We start from the raw sequence: 17,793 nt of genomic DNA, 5'->3' as shown, positions 1-17,793 counted from the left end.
TCATCTTGTGAGATTTTGCGTTCGCATTAAAGGTCTTCTCTCATGAGAATGCGAATTATTCGTTCTACGTCGACTGAGAATGTGGAGGCAAGTGCTTTTATTCCAAATTGAATCCACTCCTCGCACTATCCCGTCTTCGTAAATTATTCTGCATTCAATCTCTTTAAGTTAGGCGAGCAGCCTTGATATTGAAAGTAAATTATTCACAATACCGATCGAACAGATGTTGCTCAAACCTTGATCAAAGAATTGTGCCTTGCAGAGCATAACGTGGCGCTCACTAATGACTCTTTTCTCGAATACATTTGAGTAACAATTTCGCATCAATTCGCCACTCCCATTTTACTTTTTGCGCCGTCTCCATGGAGTGGGACCCTCATGACGCAGGCTTAATCTCAGAGTTAGAACGTATGTAGCTAAGATCAACAAGGCACGTCGTAGTTCGATATGGTAATCTCATATTTGCGTCAGAAAGCTAAAGAAAGAATTGGATGGACATCACTGTCTAAATGACCTTTCAACATTAGAATTAAAGTCTTAAATCATTTACAAGGGGAAATATTTGCAGGTGACTATGAAATTTTGAGAGACCCTATCGGAGCTGAAGTTCGTCAGTGCACTTGCATCGGTGTTTGCATCTGAGATCAGGACCCAAAAGGGGGGTCCTCCGAGGGTTACAACGCACCGGGGCCGGAAGCCGGTAACTTAACTGATACGCCCGCGCTCCCGGTGAGGGGTTTGGAAAGGAAAGAAAAATTAAAGAGGGGCCGCCGCGATAGGAGCCCGACGACGTCTCTATGGTAGGGATAGGGTTGGTAGGGAGGGAAGGAAAACCCTCGCCGCCATAGAAGTGACCAGGGCACACTACTAGGGAAACCAGGCAACAGCCATTAATGTGCTAACAATTTTAGAGGATTTTCCTATGAATAAGAAAAACCCATCGATCAAATCGTTGGGTGTTTGCATCAAGAGAGTACAAGGGTTCAAGGTGAACCATTCAGGGATACAACACACCGGGGCCGGGAACGAAGCCAGTGGCTTATACGCCCGATCACCCGGGGAGGGGCTGGAGAGGAAGGAAAAAGGAAAGAGGAGCCGCCGCGATAGGAGGCCGTCGACGCCTCTGGGAAAGGAAAGGTGCGGAAGGGACGGGACGAGGGAAAACACTTCAACGATATAGAAGCGAAGAAGGCCCACTAAATAGCGATACCGAGCAAAGCTATTAATGTTCTAACGATTTTGGAGGATCATTATGTGAGGAAGAATAATCCAACGATCAAATCGTTAGATTGGGTTTGCATCGGTGTTTGTTGTTTGCATCGGTGATCATCACGCATTTTCAAATGCAGGGACCATCTTCAAGACTCTCACAGTGCGAATCCGATGATGGATGTGCTCTCCAAGGCGCCGAATTGCACAGGAGTGACTGAGCGGTCGAGAATTCTGTTCAAAATCGCCATTACGGTGTCGCGACATAAATGTTTTAAGTGATTTACCACCTCATCTATTCGGTTAGGGGTATTTTCAAGAAAAACGAATGGAAATGAGCATTCTCATAATTTATATTCTGGAATTGTATTCCTAACGGCAAAAAATCCAGTTCTGTATTTGGTGTAAAAAAAATTAATCTATTCAACCAAGAAGGGTCTTATTTAATAACAATGCAAATCTCATTGAAGAATTATTATTAATGCTCATAATAATGTAACTATGCATACCTTGATGCATGTTCTCAGTCGACAAAGATGTCCGAGGACAATAAATTTATATTCTATTTTATAATATTCTTTCTTGGAGAAAGAACTAAAAAATTCACATTTTGTCCCATAGGGTACAGGGGTAGAAGTCATGAAAAAATACCTCGGCAGTGCGGCGGCAACTTGAATGTGACAGGAAGATGATGTGCGTGATACTAATAAAAAAGGCCCGATGGGTTAAGTTCACTCTGGCCCGTAATCGAAATTCATAAAAATAATTCCATAAATATAGACTAAACGTTAATTCACGACGAAAAAAATGCTCCCCATACAGCCATTGTCTCGTAATAATGACGATAGAACCGTAGACTCATTCGTGCGCTGTAACCGTCCTCGATGATCATTTTCATATAAGCTTATTATAATAATTTCTTCGCTATTTCATTTTTTTGTTATTCTCATTATATATTGTTAAATTTAGGCTTAGGAGCTACGGAGGATAAGGTAGGGAATCTAATATACCGAATAGTATAGTGATTTTTATTCTCCCCCTAATATGTAATTATCCTTCCTCTAATTTTCTTCATTTGTTCGAATTATTTTAAACTTTCTTCTTTGATAAACCCTAGATGAAATTACATGCAATTACACGAATATATGCCTTTCCCTGAGGGATCAAAGGGATCCCTACCGGAAACCGTGTATCATTACACAGTAACTGATTGGGCAAAATAGGATAAAACTTCGCATAAAAACACGAAAACGTCTTCTATAAAAAAATAAAATAGCATTTCTCGGTTTGAAAAAAGTGTGAAACATAGTAAGTGATGATGAAAAGGGGTCATTTTGACCATTTACGCGACTGTAAAATTTGTATTTAAATAACTCAAAAGTTCCGCCCGCTTTTCACAAGTTTCTGATGTCATTATAGCTTAGTTTCTGACACTCTTTCAGTGAGAACCTCTAATTGAAGGACAGAATCGCTCACGGGAGAGTAAGCAACAACGATCCACACGACGCCGACGAGCAGCTGTGTAGCGGTGAACAGCTCCGAAGGAGTTCATGACGTCATAAACTCATCTGCGACAGGGTTAAGGCCGTTGATTTTTCGTCACGAATGCTCATGAAGAAGACGACGGATCGGAAAACGATGAAACGCGGGCTATTTATTTTTCAACCTCTTCCATAATCGTGAATTTTAAAAAAAGTGACCCAATTTTCATAAACTTTCGACCATGCGAACTACGTGTTTCGTTCGTCAGAAACGTATGGAGTCCTGGGTCGCTTTGGTCCACTCTGTCTGCGTAGTGTGTGTGTGTGTGGGCTGGAATCGTGCACCGCGGTAGTGAGTGATGCGTGAGCGAGCGAAGCGTGACTGCAGGAGGGGGTGCGGCTATTGATCCGAGGAGGCGCGGCTCCACACCACTCGTGCTGCACCCGGGAGGCTTCTCCCCCGTGGCCTCACCAAGTCCATCGAAGGGAGAAAGAATTGCGGCTCATTTCCATCCAATATGACCCTCTCGATTGATTGCTTGCGGCACATTTAGTGCAAGCAATGAAAAAGTACTTTGCATTTGAGCTCCATCACCATTATTAAGAAATTAATGTGAAATCTTTATTACATGAATTAATAAATAATCAATTAAATTTATGAACCCTTTCATGAATTCATTTATTATTTTAAATGTAATCATTATCATGCATAGCCCTGAAGAAGATATAAGAAATATATCGAAACGTTGACAAACAAAATATGCATATCATTCTCAGACCTATACTCCGAGACTTTAATCATCATTATTAAGAAAGTTGCAGGAAGCGGAAATTGGAAAGAATTGTGAAATTTGAGAAATTCAGTCCTTTCATACAACTTATATATTTATTTGTAACACAAGTACAACGGTTATAAATACATTTAAGAAAGAAGATGAGCATACCGTTCAAATGTTGCGCAACGAGGAATATTTACGTAAATATACAAACCGGATGGTATTAAATAGCAGACAACTCCCTCAAATTTATTTGAAAAGAATTAATTTTATTGTTATAATGAATTTGGATAACCTTTTCAAATATCAGGGGAAACATTTGAGACATTGTCTTTTTAAAAAAAGTTACAACTGATCCACTACACCATCAAAATTCCATAAGCAGAACTACGATTGTCTTACGCAAAAATTTCCCAACTTTGGTGCCCCAGTAACTGTCTCATTATTTTTAAAACTCGGAAAATTAGAATATTTCCTCAATGTGCATGGACCAATTGACGTGTTCCAAATTTGAAAGGATTCGGAAAGGGGCGGTACTTTTTTGTGTTGAGGTGACGTGGAATGAACTAAATGTTATCGAAAACCTCTCATTAACTCAGAGTAGCAACCCTAGAGCTGACTTGTATGCGAAAGATAGTAAATTGTACCATAAAATAACGCAAAATAAATAATGAAAATTGGAGGATTGCAGATTTTACCGTAAAATAAGGTAAAATGTATTTACCTTAACACTTGTAGGTAGGGGGGCTTGTTCATTCTAGAGAAAATAATACGAAATGCGGACGGCCTTTACCCAGATGCGATTGAGGGTTAAGGAGCAACCAAAGACAAAAGAGCTCGACCGTATTTGACGAATACTAAAATACGATCCCGATATCCCGAAATTAGAATCAAAGTGCTCCAAGCTTGCGTGGTTAAGCTCCAAGTGCTGGATCTACAAGTCATTATCATCATCACTGGTCAAAAATCCTAAGATCGGTTTGGCGCAGCTGTCCATTCAATTCTCCCATCAGCTTATCTTTTCACACCTATTTATTTCTCCTCTTTACATCTTTATCTACCTGTTCCACATGTTGTTTTCGAGGAACTCCTTTTCCGCTCTCGTCACCCACTTCCCCATTGAGTATAGGCATTACGTTCCTAAAACCGGCTCTAATTAAAGCTTATTTCGACGTGAGATTGGGATCGCTTTATCGTCAGCGATGCGAATTGTGACTAACGTAAATCCATCCTATGCGTAGTGGATGACAACACATTAAGTGGTGGAATCGAGAATCATCTATTCAAATGTTCGTGCCAATTCCTATGCATGAGAAAATAAGCAGTAATTTTTCTGTCGACACAGTCTCTCTACAACTATTCCATGCCAGAACAAACAACAAAAAAACAAGGATTACCTTCTTACATAGGCAAGCGTCCGGACGTCCAGCAGATATCCTGAGGCGAACGTGGTCCAACGAGGGTAAGTCCACTGCACCAGACCCCCTGCTCGACTGTTCCAATCCTTTGGGGGAGGTTTATGAGTGTTCAAAGACCCTGATTGGAAAAAGGGAATTTTTAATCAGAAGTCAAAATCGACTGGGCACAAGTCCTAAAATGCACGCGAGCCCTCCCATATTAAACTTAGAGGAATGTTTTCGAACAGTCCGGCGGATTCATCGAGATTTCCAATGATTTCCCTTATCTCTTATTCAGGTTGGCAAATCGGGACCGTAATGTTATTTCACGCTCAACTGTAAAATGTCTTATTCATTCGCTTGTACATAAGATTACTCTCCGTAAAACGGTCTACAGGAACGCCTCGGGTAAACGGTGATTCTCCTTCTTTCGCGAATTAGTTTAATTGCGACGTATGCAGGTTATAGATTGGATTTTACAATGTCGACTTGGCGACACGATATCACGCTGAGGGTGTACCTCAGCTCCCGAGGTAGACCTACAACACCCACCACCACAGATACGAATTTCATACTATCGCCGTGTGAGGGGTGCAAAATTTCGCAAAAAACAAACCGAACACTCGGATAGCTTATTTTACTATTTCAAGTGTAAGAAATTTTAAATGTAATTATTTATGTCAAGCTAGAACTTAATAATTATCATTTTCAATAAAAATTTCCAGCGCAAGTTACTTATCGGACTTCGCTGTGATGATAAGTGATTACTCAAACTACACCCGTAAGTAAAAAGCGTATCCTTCCTACCTAATACACAAACTTAGGTAGATTTGGGGGGGAAGTCACGAAACCCTCCAGACGCGTAAAAATAGGCAAATATTTTTATACGCTCATCAATACGTTCGTTTTGTTTTGTGCATTACGGAGCTTTAATCATTAAATTTCATATTAATAACTTTAATGTAAAAAAAAGATAATTTTTCGCACAGTAATTGTCGTATCTTGTTTTTAAACTAGTTAAGTATGAGAAGATCGTTTGCCTGTCTGACCCTTGTTCCCCTCCCGCCAGAAATCCTGGATCTTCCCCTATACGAAGACCCACTTCTTTTCAACCAACAATCACTATTTTTCACGAGGAGGAAAAAATCGTCTTAATTGAAAATCGTGATAATTGCTCTTTCGTTAAAAAAATACGATAGTTACTGCCCATTTGATGATTCAGTGAAGCATCTAAATCATACAGTTTGAAAGAGAAAGGGACAGGGTACAGCGATGCGCCATGGTTACTGTACAAGCGAGAGATGTCATGAAATTTTCACGATCCCATCACCGAGTGAAAAGTTCGCTATAAGCCCATCACGTGAACTGGAATTTTTCCCTTTTCAACCCTGGTATCGTGCGAATAAGCCGATGATTAGTCCTTGCTTTCATATACTCTGAGATATAATATCGCTATCACCAGCAGAAAACTCAATCACAGACTAACGTTTGTATTGTCCGTTGATTTTTATTTACCGATCCAGGTTTATAATTATAAAATAAAATATATATTTTCTCCCACACATGCGTACATACTTATAATTATTTCCACTCAGGGAAGACAGGTAGCCTACAAGGAAATAAGCCTGTAATTAGGTTAACTCCAAAATTATTAAACGGGGAAATGAAATAAAACATATAACCAAAATTAACTGAATATCGATAGCGAAGTTCTAATAAGTATCTCAAAAACAGCAAATCTTCAGGAGAGAGAAAAAACGATTAATTTTTTAATTGTATGTAATTTTAATTGAAATTAAAAACCAAATACATGGAAATACATGAAACTGGAAGAGAAGCATACATTGGAAGCAAAGAGTTGTTTTTTTGCTTGCATTTTATTTTTTATTAACAGTATTAGCAGCATTAACTCAGACATTGAGAAACGCGTTGTCAGAACTAAACCAGTAATGTCATATCAAGATACGATTTACCTGATTATTTGTTTATTTCCAACTTCCCCGTAAACAGCACATAACGGACTTTACAATGGGGAATGAAATAAAATAACTTTGTTTTATTCCACACTTTATTTTAAATAGTACGACCCGGGTTTCAACATCTAGTGTTATCATCAGGTGATAACACTAGATGTTGAAACCCGGGTCGTACTATTTAAAATAAAGTTTGGAATAAAACAAAGTTATGTTATTTCATTCAACAATGAAATAATTCCACAGAATAATGCCTGAGACCGTGTCTTATATTTTACAATGGGGGTTCCAACATTAGCAAGACACAAAACAGCCATATATGGACCACCTATTCAGGCGGGATTCGAACCCACGAACTAAGGTTCGGCAATCGAGGACATTACCCCACCGCCGCCAAAGCCGGCAAGAGGAATGCTGAGAGATGAGTTATACAATGGTCGACGGAAATGGAGGCGGTGGTTGGAAAGTAGAGGATGAGTAACAGGATTACTGGACAACAAATAGCAGACGTGTTCGGCTTGCAATCGAGGAATATATCAGCTCTTTGTCCGTGAGAAAATTTTTCAATACACCTACTACCTATACTTCATAACCACCCCCTCTCCTCCTCAAAAAATTGAATAGATAAGCTCGCATTACATGTTCTTCCATCTTGAAAATGACATAGTTGTCAAAACCGGGGTCGTTTAAAAAAAATCTGTGGACCAATCAACTGACCAGCCTTGGTGGCGGCGGAGTCTAGTCCTCGCCAGCCAAACCAAAGTTCGTCGGATCGAGACCCGCATCAGTAGATTGCCCTTATGGGAATGGATGCTATTTACGTATAATAGGGTTGTTTCCTATACTTTTTTATTGCCAAAATCGAAAGATTATTACTCCTGGATTACGCATTTCACGCTCTTAGATTTTTAAATGACGATATATCTATTTTTCGCGATGAAATGAAAAGTGAAAATTTTCAAGCGCGCGAAAACACTGCGGCTAAGTTTGAATGCTGGGAAAAGCCCGTGTGACGTCATTCCGGTTCCCGCTGCCGACGTGTGAGGTTACCTTGGGGCGAGGCTTTGAGAGCCGTTCCGATGCAGGCCACTGGCAGGTAGCAGAGTACCCTGCTAGCAGGTAGCGCTTGGCTTAAATAAGGATTATTAATGCCTTATCAAACGAAGAAAACTTTCCGACCTTAGGCAATTTTAATTGGTGATTATTAAGAGATGTTTCCCTGAGTTCTGTGTCCCATCCATTCATTGGTAATCTCAGACAATGTAAAACTCCTATCTACTCGTATAGAAACTAGGTCCCTGTGACGTCACGTGGAGTGGCATCGTATGGGCGTCATTCTCGCCTTTTTCAAGTAAGGTTAAAATTGACCATTAACATTCGTTTAAACTGGGATTTCTAAAACCAAATAATTTGTATATTATGAATACACTAATGGTGGGTAACGAATCTCAATCAATACCTTTCGTTTTCTTTGATGAAGGAAACTACCCTATCGTTAAATTTTACTTTTAAAAAACCGATTTAAAGGACAAATAGTGCTGTTTTCGGTGGTGTGGCAATAAATAAACTAAATTCGTACTCGAAGTAATTGTATCGTTTAGCTCGCATTAGGTGTTGTTGTTCTACCTTGAAAATGACATAGTTTGTCAAAACCTTGGTCGTTAAATTAAAATCTGCGAACCATTCAAACGTTTAACTGCCATTAATATGGTGCCTGTAACACGGCTCCACAAAATACCGCCATCTACTCTTGCGTAAGCAGCAAGCCTTTTCCCGTGGATTTTGTGATGCTGCACTTACTCCTTTATGATCGTGTCCATTAGCTGTTTCGCCCTCTTGTGACGCCTCCAGAAGGCATGAAGGCGGCCTGAGTCCTTTCCGTCGGCACGCACGCATTCCAGAGAGGCGAGGGCGAGGAGCGGCGAACAGAAGACACGCGCTTTGCGTAATGCAGTTAGGCGGCGCGGCGGTAGAGCGGCGGGCCGCGGAACAAACGCGGAAAAACTCCACTCCGCCCGTTTGGCCACTTCTCCGCTCCTTCACGCGAAACGCTTCGTGCTCGAAAAGAATCATCGGGACAAACCTCTCTTTTTCGGTAAGTATTCGCCTCTCATACTCCAAAAGAAACAACTTATTCGACGCTGCAACCGCTGAAACATTTCTCAATATCGAAACAACTAATGTGTGTAGGCATTATAAAATATTGGTGAGGTTTTGAATATGGTTTAAGTGAAAAAAATTATTTACAGTTCATGTTTTTTTTATTTTTCAAGGTTTTCGTCTCGAACAATTTTTTTGCATAATTAATAAATTTCAATACGTGCGCCCTTAGTGGCTTGGCAAAAGCAGGTGGTGCACTTGAGTGCATCCCTGCTTTAGTGCCCTCCTCAAGACACTTAGGCAGGGAAAGGGCAGCATCTGAAAAATCTCAACCTCAATCTATATAAAATGTTGCCTTAGTCCTTTAAAATAATTACATCTTTCTAATAAATAATTATCAGATATATTCTTAAGTAGATTTAGCGATGTCAGAAATCTAATTCGAATCATATCAAACAAGCCAATTACAAATAATGTCTCCAAGACTGCTGCTTGAAAATTAGGACTGAGATTTAACCCCCTTTATTCCCTGCGTAAAGCAAATTGAAGACAAAGTTTTTTGACGTCACTCGCCAAAAGAGACTTATCAGCAGATGCCTTAATCGGGATTACCCAACCTTATCCGTCCAATTTCAGATTTTGAGCACTAAGCCAGGCAACTTAAGACGTCATAAACTTTTCGGGTGGGCGGCTACTTTCGCAAAAGTTCTCTGTTATTTAATTTTAATAAACAAAATTTCGGTATTTTAACTTTAAAGCATGTCCAATGAACCATTCTCAACTTTCTGCAAGTATCTTCGAAGGTCGCCAACACAATGATTCAACCTGAAGGTTGGTTTGAATAGGTGAGAATAAAGCTCACCCCAGAGCTAACCAATAAATAATATAACAGTAATAATAGTGTAGAGCTAGCCTAATAATAATAGTGTGTGGATATAACACGTTCAGGATAGGAGGGCCAGTTCCTTTGCCTCGGCCACCCTCACTTCGAGGATTTTATTTGGGGGTGTCCGAAGGCTTCACACGGGATGTGAATTGGGACCCTTAGATCAGCAGGCAAGCGCTGCACCCACTAGACTACCACGCTCGTAGACACCAAAAGAGCCCTTCCACTCCCCCCGTTCCTCCTCCCTTCTCCTCCATCTTTCCCCCTGTCCCTTTGCCAACAGCCCTCCTCAGCGTGCATCGCGGTTCCTTCGCCAGTGATCGCTTCCAATCGACATGGCTCCGTGCATTAGGTGCCGCCCCACGGACTGCCCACACCTCGGCCTTAAGTTGTGCCATCATATTTTTTTATCGTTGTCCAGGAGCCTTGCATGTTTTGTTTATGCACCTATCTAAGTCAGAGACTGGATTGTAAAGGGCCTTTATTTATGAACATTAATAAATTAATAAACGTGGAGATCTTCTGGCATATCCATCTCCACATGCATGTTACCTCGAGAGGCGTGTGGCGGTAGAATTAAGGAAACTGGCCCGTGAACTCTAAGAAAAATATTTTTTACTTAAGGAGCACGTAGTGAAAGACTTGACTGCCTTGAGTCCAAATCTTAAAAAATCGTTAGCAAAAAAAGTATGTTTCGCTAGTAGTGGGCCCTGTCGTCTTTCATGGCGGCGAGGTTATTTCCCTATCTCGCCCTTCCATTCCTATCCCTACCCTGGAGGGGTCGACGGGCTCCTATCGCGGTAGCACCTCTATCCTTTTTCCTTCCCATCCCACTCCTCTCCCCGGGGGCCTAAGAGTATTAGTTGTAGAACTGGGCCCCGGCCCCGGTGGGTTGTAACCTTCTAAGGATCCCCTTTGGTTATTCATTCTCTCTGCCAGAGACCAACCTATCATTTATTAAGTTCTAGTATATTGATCGAGGGAAGAACGAATCCATTTGCTTATCTCTCTTATTTAATCGTTTCCGTAGGACTTGGAAATTAAAAATTCCACCCTCAATGAGATATACGACTCCTCTCCAACCATTCCTGGAGTGTCTGCTGAAAAATTAACATTCCGGGGTAATAAGAAGAAATAATCGACGATGAGACGTGTGACAAAACATATTAAACCCCTTTATTAACATTTAGGGGAAAGTCGGGTAAGATGACGAAGCGGGTAAGATGACGAACTCGATTTTTCTCTTGTGCATTCATAGATAGCAGCATGAGTCCTAGCTCTTCCTAAGACTCAGGCAATTAGTTACGAAATTCACCGCAAAGAAAGGCGGGCCAAATGTTTTTGCGAGCAGTAGCGAGTGAGATGTGTTTTCTTACCTCGTGATTGTAAGTTTTGAAGTTTTTGGCGCAAGGAATTACTCGAATACGGTTAGTTGTTTTTACTCTTACCTATATTTTTCTCAGAATATAACCTGTCATGCAAAGAACCATGTCTTCAGTAGATTTTTAAGATGAGCTAGGGTAATGATAGATAACTTATAAACCAAAATGGCGACGTGGGGTAAGATGACGAGAAGTTTGCTGGTTCGTCATCTTACCCGACATCTTTTTGAGTACCTTTTATGAATAGCTTTTGACGTATTTAAAAAATTGGTTTCGGACTGAATTTTAGCTGGTAGGTTTGTCTATTTCAATAGTTTGTTTTAAGTTTGATTGGTGGTTTAGTTTTAGTTACTTTTAAATTCCTTTGGAAATCAAAATAACTACTGCTAAACCATCAATCTAAAGGCGGATCCAAATATGCGGTCAGCACGTCTGGCGAATGTTTCAGTTGTTATCATATAGAATTATTTTTATTACATTATATTAATGCATACATAGTATATATCTACGAATGTTTTAGGCTTGACAAACATCATGCCACGAAATTACACGAGGAAAAGTGACAGAGGAAAGTGGGATAAGGAGGCAATGGATGCAGCTGTTGCAGAAGTAAAAGAAAAAACCACTAGTGTAAATGCTGCAGCAAAGAAATATAACGTGCCGGAAGCAACTCTACGAAGATATGTTAAGCAGAGATGTGGCCCCAGTGGGAAAGTTGTAAGTTTGTTAGTAAAAAAATATAATTGCCTGAGAATTATTATTTTAAAAATTTATGGATAACTCTTTTATTTGTTTTAGGAATATCCTCATAACTTAGGCAGATTTAAGCAAACATTCACAGATCAACAAATAGAAGAGCTTAGACGATATATAATTGATTTGGACAAAAGAGCTTTTGGGATAACGAAAAACCAGTTTGGGAAATTGTGTTTTTCGTATGCAGAAAATTTAGGATTGAGCCATCGGTTCAATACAGAAAAGAAAGCCGCTGGAAAAGAATTCATTGCGAATTATCTAAAAATTTGCAAGCTATCGCTGCGAAAGCCAGAGGCAACATCGGTAGCTCGACTCATGGCTTTCAATCGAGTAAATGTAGGAAAGTTTTTTGAAACACTTAAAGAACTCAGATTGAACTATCTGTTCAAAGCCCAGAATATCTACAACATCGATGAGACGGGATTTTCCACAGTGCCAACGAAAACTCCTAAAGTGATCTCACCCATTGGATCCCCCCGTGTGATTAAAGTTTCCTCTGCTGAAAGAGGAGTAACAGTCACGGCCTTATGCGGTATGAGTGCCACTGGTACTTACATTCCACCTTTTCTAGTCTTTCCCAGGGTAAGGATGAATTCTGATTTTTTAAATGGAACACCCCCAGGTACCAAAGGAGTGGCTCATGAATCAGGATGGATGACTGCTCAAAACTTTCTAGAGTTCTTAGAACACTTTACTAGTCATGCTCACCCAAGTAAACAAAATCCAGTCCTAATTATCATGGACAATCACGCCTCACATGTCACCCTGGAATCCATTAACTTTTGTAGGAATAATGGAATATGCCTTCTCGGATTTCCAGCTCATACAAGTCACAGGTTGCAGCCGCTTGATGTGGCTTTCTATGGCCCGCTGAAGACTGCCTATAGTCATGGCTGCGAAGATTATTTGGTTTCTAACCCAGGAGCCGTCATAACAATACGAGAGGTAGGCAGAATATTCGGTAAAGCTTACCTTAGAGTGAGTACTATCCAGACTGCTGTGAATGGGTTCAGAGCTACTGGCATTGAGCCCCTAGACAGCAACATTTTTACTGATGAAGATTTTCAAGCTTCACACACCACTGATATCGTTGAAAATAACCAAAAAGATGCTCCTACCATAGGTATCCAGCCCATTTCTTCAGCCCGTACTACAGACCCCGCCATGTCGGCAACCCTACCTCCACAGCATCCTAATTCCTCAACTGTTCCTCAATAGCCATCTACCTCTTCGACATTGCCTCCACAGCTCCCCACTTGCTCAGCCCTACCTCCACTTCCAATGGCCATCAAGAAAACAATCAGGCGACCCAGGAATAAACTGCCTTCTTACCACATTTCTGGAAGTCCTGTGAAACAAGCTCTTGAAGAAAAGCAGAAAGAAAAAGAATTGCTGGAAATAAAAAGGCAGGAAAGATTGAAAAGAAAAGCTGAAGCATTGGCGTCAAAGAAAGCCAAGGGTTCTAAATCTGAGGAAGTAAAGAAAAATAAAACCGTAAAGAGGACAAAAAAAGTAAAGAAAATTAAAAAGCATCAACTGGATGACGAGTCATCAGACGAGTCACCGGAAGAGGTTCCTTACATGGAGGACGACATAGAGAACGAATCAATATTTGATGAAAAGTGCATTATTTGTAGAGAGTATGGAAAGGAAGAATTGTGGTACCAGTGCTTCAGGTGCAAATCTTGGGCACATGCTGCATGCTCTGGCTGGAGTAATAGCGAAGCGAAAGACACGCCCTGGAAATGTGATTTTTGTGTGTAAATTGTATTTCCTGGTTACTATGTTCTTCTAAATTTTTGTATTGCCAAATTTTCAATGTTTTGTTTCATTAGAATCGACCGGTTCTTGATTTTTTTGTGCTTAAACTTTGACTTTTTAAAATTCATATTAAGGGTTAGCAAGCTAAATGTTTTTCTGAATCCTTAAAATAAAACTTTTCCATCTTAACGTACTACTTTTATCTGTTCGTCATCTTACCCACCCCCATTCGTCATCTTACCCCACGCGTGGGGTAAGATGACGAAAATTACACTTTTACTTTGGTGAAATATTTTTCATAATTCAAGAGAGGAATACGTGGTACCAAATTTTTTTATTAAACATAAAGGTTGAAAGAATTGTCCTTTCGAATTTTAGGATTTTAAACCTCTTAATAAATTAAGGGAAAAAATCTGAAGCTTAAGTTCGTCATCTTACCCTACCTTCCCCTAAATCTCTGAAAATGCGTGACACATCATGGCAAGATAAGGTCGAGGGCTATGGCCCTCTAAAATAATGGCATTTGCCAGAAACGTACGTGCAAGACTATTGAAGGGAAATAACAGAGGATACGGCTCAGCAACTCGGAGAAGGAAGAAAAAACTCAACGATGAGAGAGCTCAACGATGGAGCTCCCTACCGAGTTTCAAGAAAAATCATGGATGAGGTCAAGGGAACCTGTTGGAATTCGTTCCCTCACAAATCATCATGACTCATGATCATCTTATGTCTTATTTCATCAATCTCCGTGTCTTATGTCATTAAGATCCATGTCTCCATCACATAATAGGCACGAAAGCTAGACGAAATTCTCATCGGTCGGACCTCGCTTCACGAAATCATAGTGGACAAGTAATCGTTCCACTCTCGGTCACCCCTTCTTGGTCTTTTCTCCACGAAACCAAACTTGGATGTTTATTTGGTGGTGTCCTATGGCTTCACCCGAAGTGATCTTCCTCGGTTAAACCTAATCTTAACCTTCCAATTTTAGAGATTGGACACTGAGCCATACAACTGAAGACGTCATACACTTTTCGAATAGGCGACTACTTTCGCAAATGTTCTCTTTTAGTTGACTAGATGCCTCGATCTTGGACACAATAATAAATAATTTTCGATATTTTAATATTTCTCGCATGTGTTTTAAAATTAGGATGGGTCGACCCACCAACTTTTAAACTCCACGCAGTAACAACCCATTGGCTGCTGTAGCTACAGAGTAGCTCTTAGCTATTACTTTCCAGAAAAACATCCTCTCCTCCCCTCTCCTTGCCAACAATCATTTTCCCACACTCTGGCCACCACCATGAATCCAGTACCATTTGAGCATTTTATATGTCTATAAAAATTGCCGGATAAGAAAAACCGTGTTGAAATCTGTCACATTACATACATTTATATTTCGTTGAACAGCAAAGTCTTCTAAATTTCCTTGACTGATGGTAATATATAGCAAATATTTTATAAAAATATATTCATTGAGGGCATCTTCAAACCTCGCATATGAGTTAAATCCGTAAAAGGAAACATAAAGGAAAGGAAGTTCCTGACAAAAAAAGGAATTTACGAAACTCCATGATCAATATGCGGGCAGAGGTATGCACATTGGTTTGGGTAATCGGACAAAGAATTATAATGAGGATGGAAGAGCATGACTTGCCTCGGATAATTGTGAGGGTCGGGTTATCGTAATAGCTAGAGTGTCGGTTTTTTACCGCATACATCCGGATTCTAATATAAGCGTTGGCGTGGATATTTTACCCTATGCTCGATCCCTGCTTGAGTAATTTGTGGAAGATATTTTAAGCGGAACAACCAGTCAGTCGGATGAGACGTTAACCCGTGGTCCCCTAGGCGCTTTTCGTTGAGAACACTCTCAGGCCAACGCCAGGTATCTATCCACCCTTCCCTTCTTAACCTTCCCTTATTGTGCAAATTACCTTACCTGTCGTTCCAAATACCATATTATGCAATCGGACAACCTTCAAAGTCGCCAGAGTCATCAAAGTGACTTTGAAAAAAAATTAAGTTCTCTGGGGGATCAACTAGTATGCACCTAAGCTCTCTACCTTATCTTACCATCGTATTTCACTCTATTCTATGATATTGTACACATTATAAACGGGTATTATATGTTTTGTCAAACATTTTATCATGGCTCAAAGGCCTTTGGGGTTTGAAAAATGGAGATTGCGGCCTCTGAGTAAACCACTCGCGAATTGCCTTGCAAAATAAACTTTCAACCTCACTACCTCTCACCCCACCGCATTCCAAGCTCATCTACCGGAATATCTAATATATATTTACCGATCTACATAAAAACCCGTAAGCCGCCTAAAAGGCATGTGGCAGGAGTGTTAGGACACCAGCCGTTTACAGCTTAAAAAAATGAAGTGCTCTAACGAAGTTGGGACTAGCGTTTATTAAAGTCCTTTATGGTTCACGGGAAAAAACGAATTCCCATATCTATCCGTTCGGCAAAACATCTCTCTTAATTTATCGCTTCTATCGGACCTGGAAATATAGTGTGGCTCTAATATTATGTTTTCTGTGTCGCTCTTAAAGATATCCATGCTCAATTTTTCAAGCAATCTCTGCCTAGTGCGCAACTTCCGAGTCTACAGCGGCTCCCAGCCTAATTCGCTTAACATCTGGGTAACACTGTCTGTACGCCCGTAGCAGTTTTTGACCAAACGCGCAGCCTTCCTTTGTATTTTATTCAGTTCGCGGATGAAGTCTTTCTGCACCGGATCCCATACGCTCGCTGCATATTCAAGTCGGTCAAGATAAAAAATGAACTGACTTTCCTTGCAATTTGGAGGAAATAAAAATAAATAGCAATCTAATGACACAAAAACTACTTGATCGCGTCTCAAATAAATCAACAACACCAACAAGAGATCAAGCTAATTTTAATCAAAAATAAAGTGATTGCAGCGAGAAACTTGTCAAACCAGTGTTCAGGCTTTGGTCGCGTCAGAGTGAATGTTGGCCCCGGTCCAGTGTCGGGCTGGTCGGGTCGCGGTGACCTGCAGAACACGCCATGCACCGTCGGGGGCAGCTGCACCCCTCGACGCCCCCCTCCCTCCCCCCCCCGAGGGGATATGTATGCTAATGCCCTCGGCCACCGCCGCCGCCATTAGGGATTCGCCCGACACACACACAGAGAGGAGACAGCTCGGGTTTCGACCCACCCCTCCCCCTGTGTGTGTCACGCCGACCATCGAAGCCATACCCCTTTATCCCCTCCCCTTTCCACCGAAATATATATCGGATTGCACCAACTACTCCATCTTTGTTTGCGGCCACCAAGCACCCGACGACGACAATCGCTGGACCACATCCACCTCTCTCAATGATCCTCTCTCTTCCCCTTTTTCGTTCTCTTTTCCGCACGTTGTCTTTCTCTCGATCCCCGCTGTTACCTGATTCTGTTCTGATCACTTCGTAACACAGAGTCTTCCACCAGAGTTTTTAGCTCTTGATTATTGAAAATGGTGTAGGAAGTGACGAAACGGTGGTTACGTGAATGAAAACTGTGTGATACATCACGTTTCCTCTCTGTATTATTCTGGGGTTTCTTTCCGTGTCAAGAAGAATGAGAACACGAGGGGGGAACAACCACCGGAGCCGGAACCCAGTACTACCACTGATACGTCCGCGCTTCCGGGGAGGGGAGTGGGATAAGAAGGAAAAAAATTTTTGCATTAGCGATTTTTTTCCGTGCCAGTTAACTTATGGACAACAGTGTTGCTGGATATCCTGCCATCGTCTTCAGGTCGAGGGTAAACTGTTGTCCAAAAGCCAAATGACGCGGAAAAAAACCGGGAAAAAAAGAGATTAAACCATCAACGCGGAAACCTTCGTTTTAACACCACAATTCCTCTCCGTCAAATACACTTTCTCCATTCTTCTCCATACCCACATCTCAAATGCCTCCGGTCTTTCTAGTCCTCCCTCCTTAGTGTCTATCGGCCGTATTCATAGATTTCCGCTAAAACACGCTAGTAGGGCGACTAACTTAGTCGGCTACTAAGACCTCTTAGTCGCCTACTAAGATTTGGTATTCATG

Source organism: Ischnura elegans, chromosome 2 (genome assembly GCF_921293095.1).
Source record: "Ischnura elegans chromosome 2, ioIscEleg1.1, whole genome shotgun sequence".
Classification (NCBI taxonomy): Eukaryota; Metazoa; Arthropoda; class Insecta; order Odonata; family Coenagrionidae; genus Ischnura; species Ischnura elegans.
The sequence above is the reverse complement of the archived record's forward strand: the minus strand, read 5'-3'. Positions refer to the sequence as shown.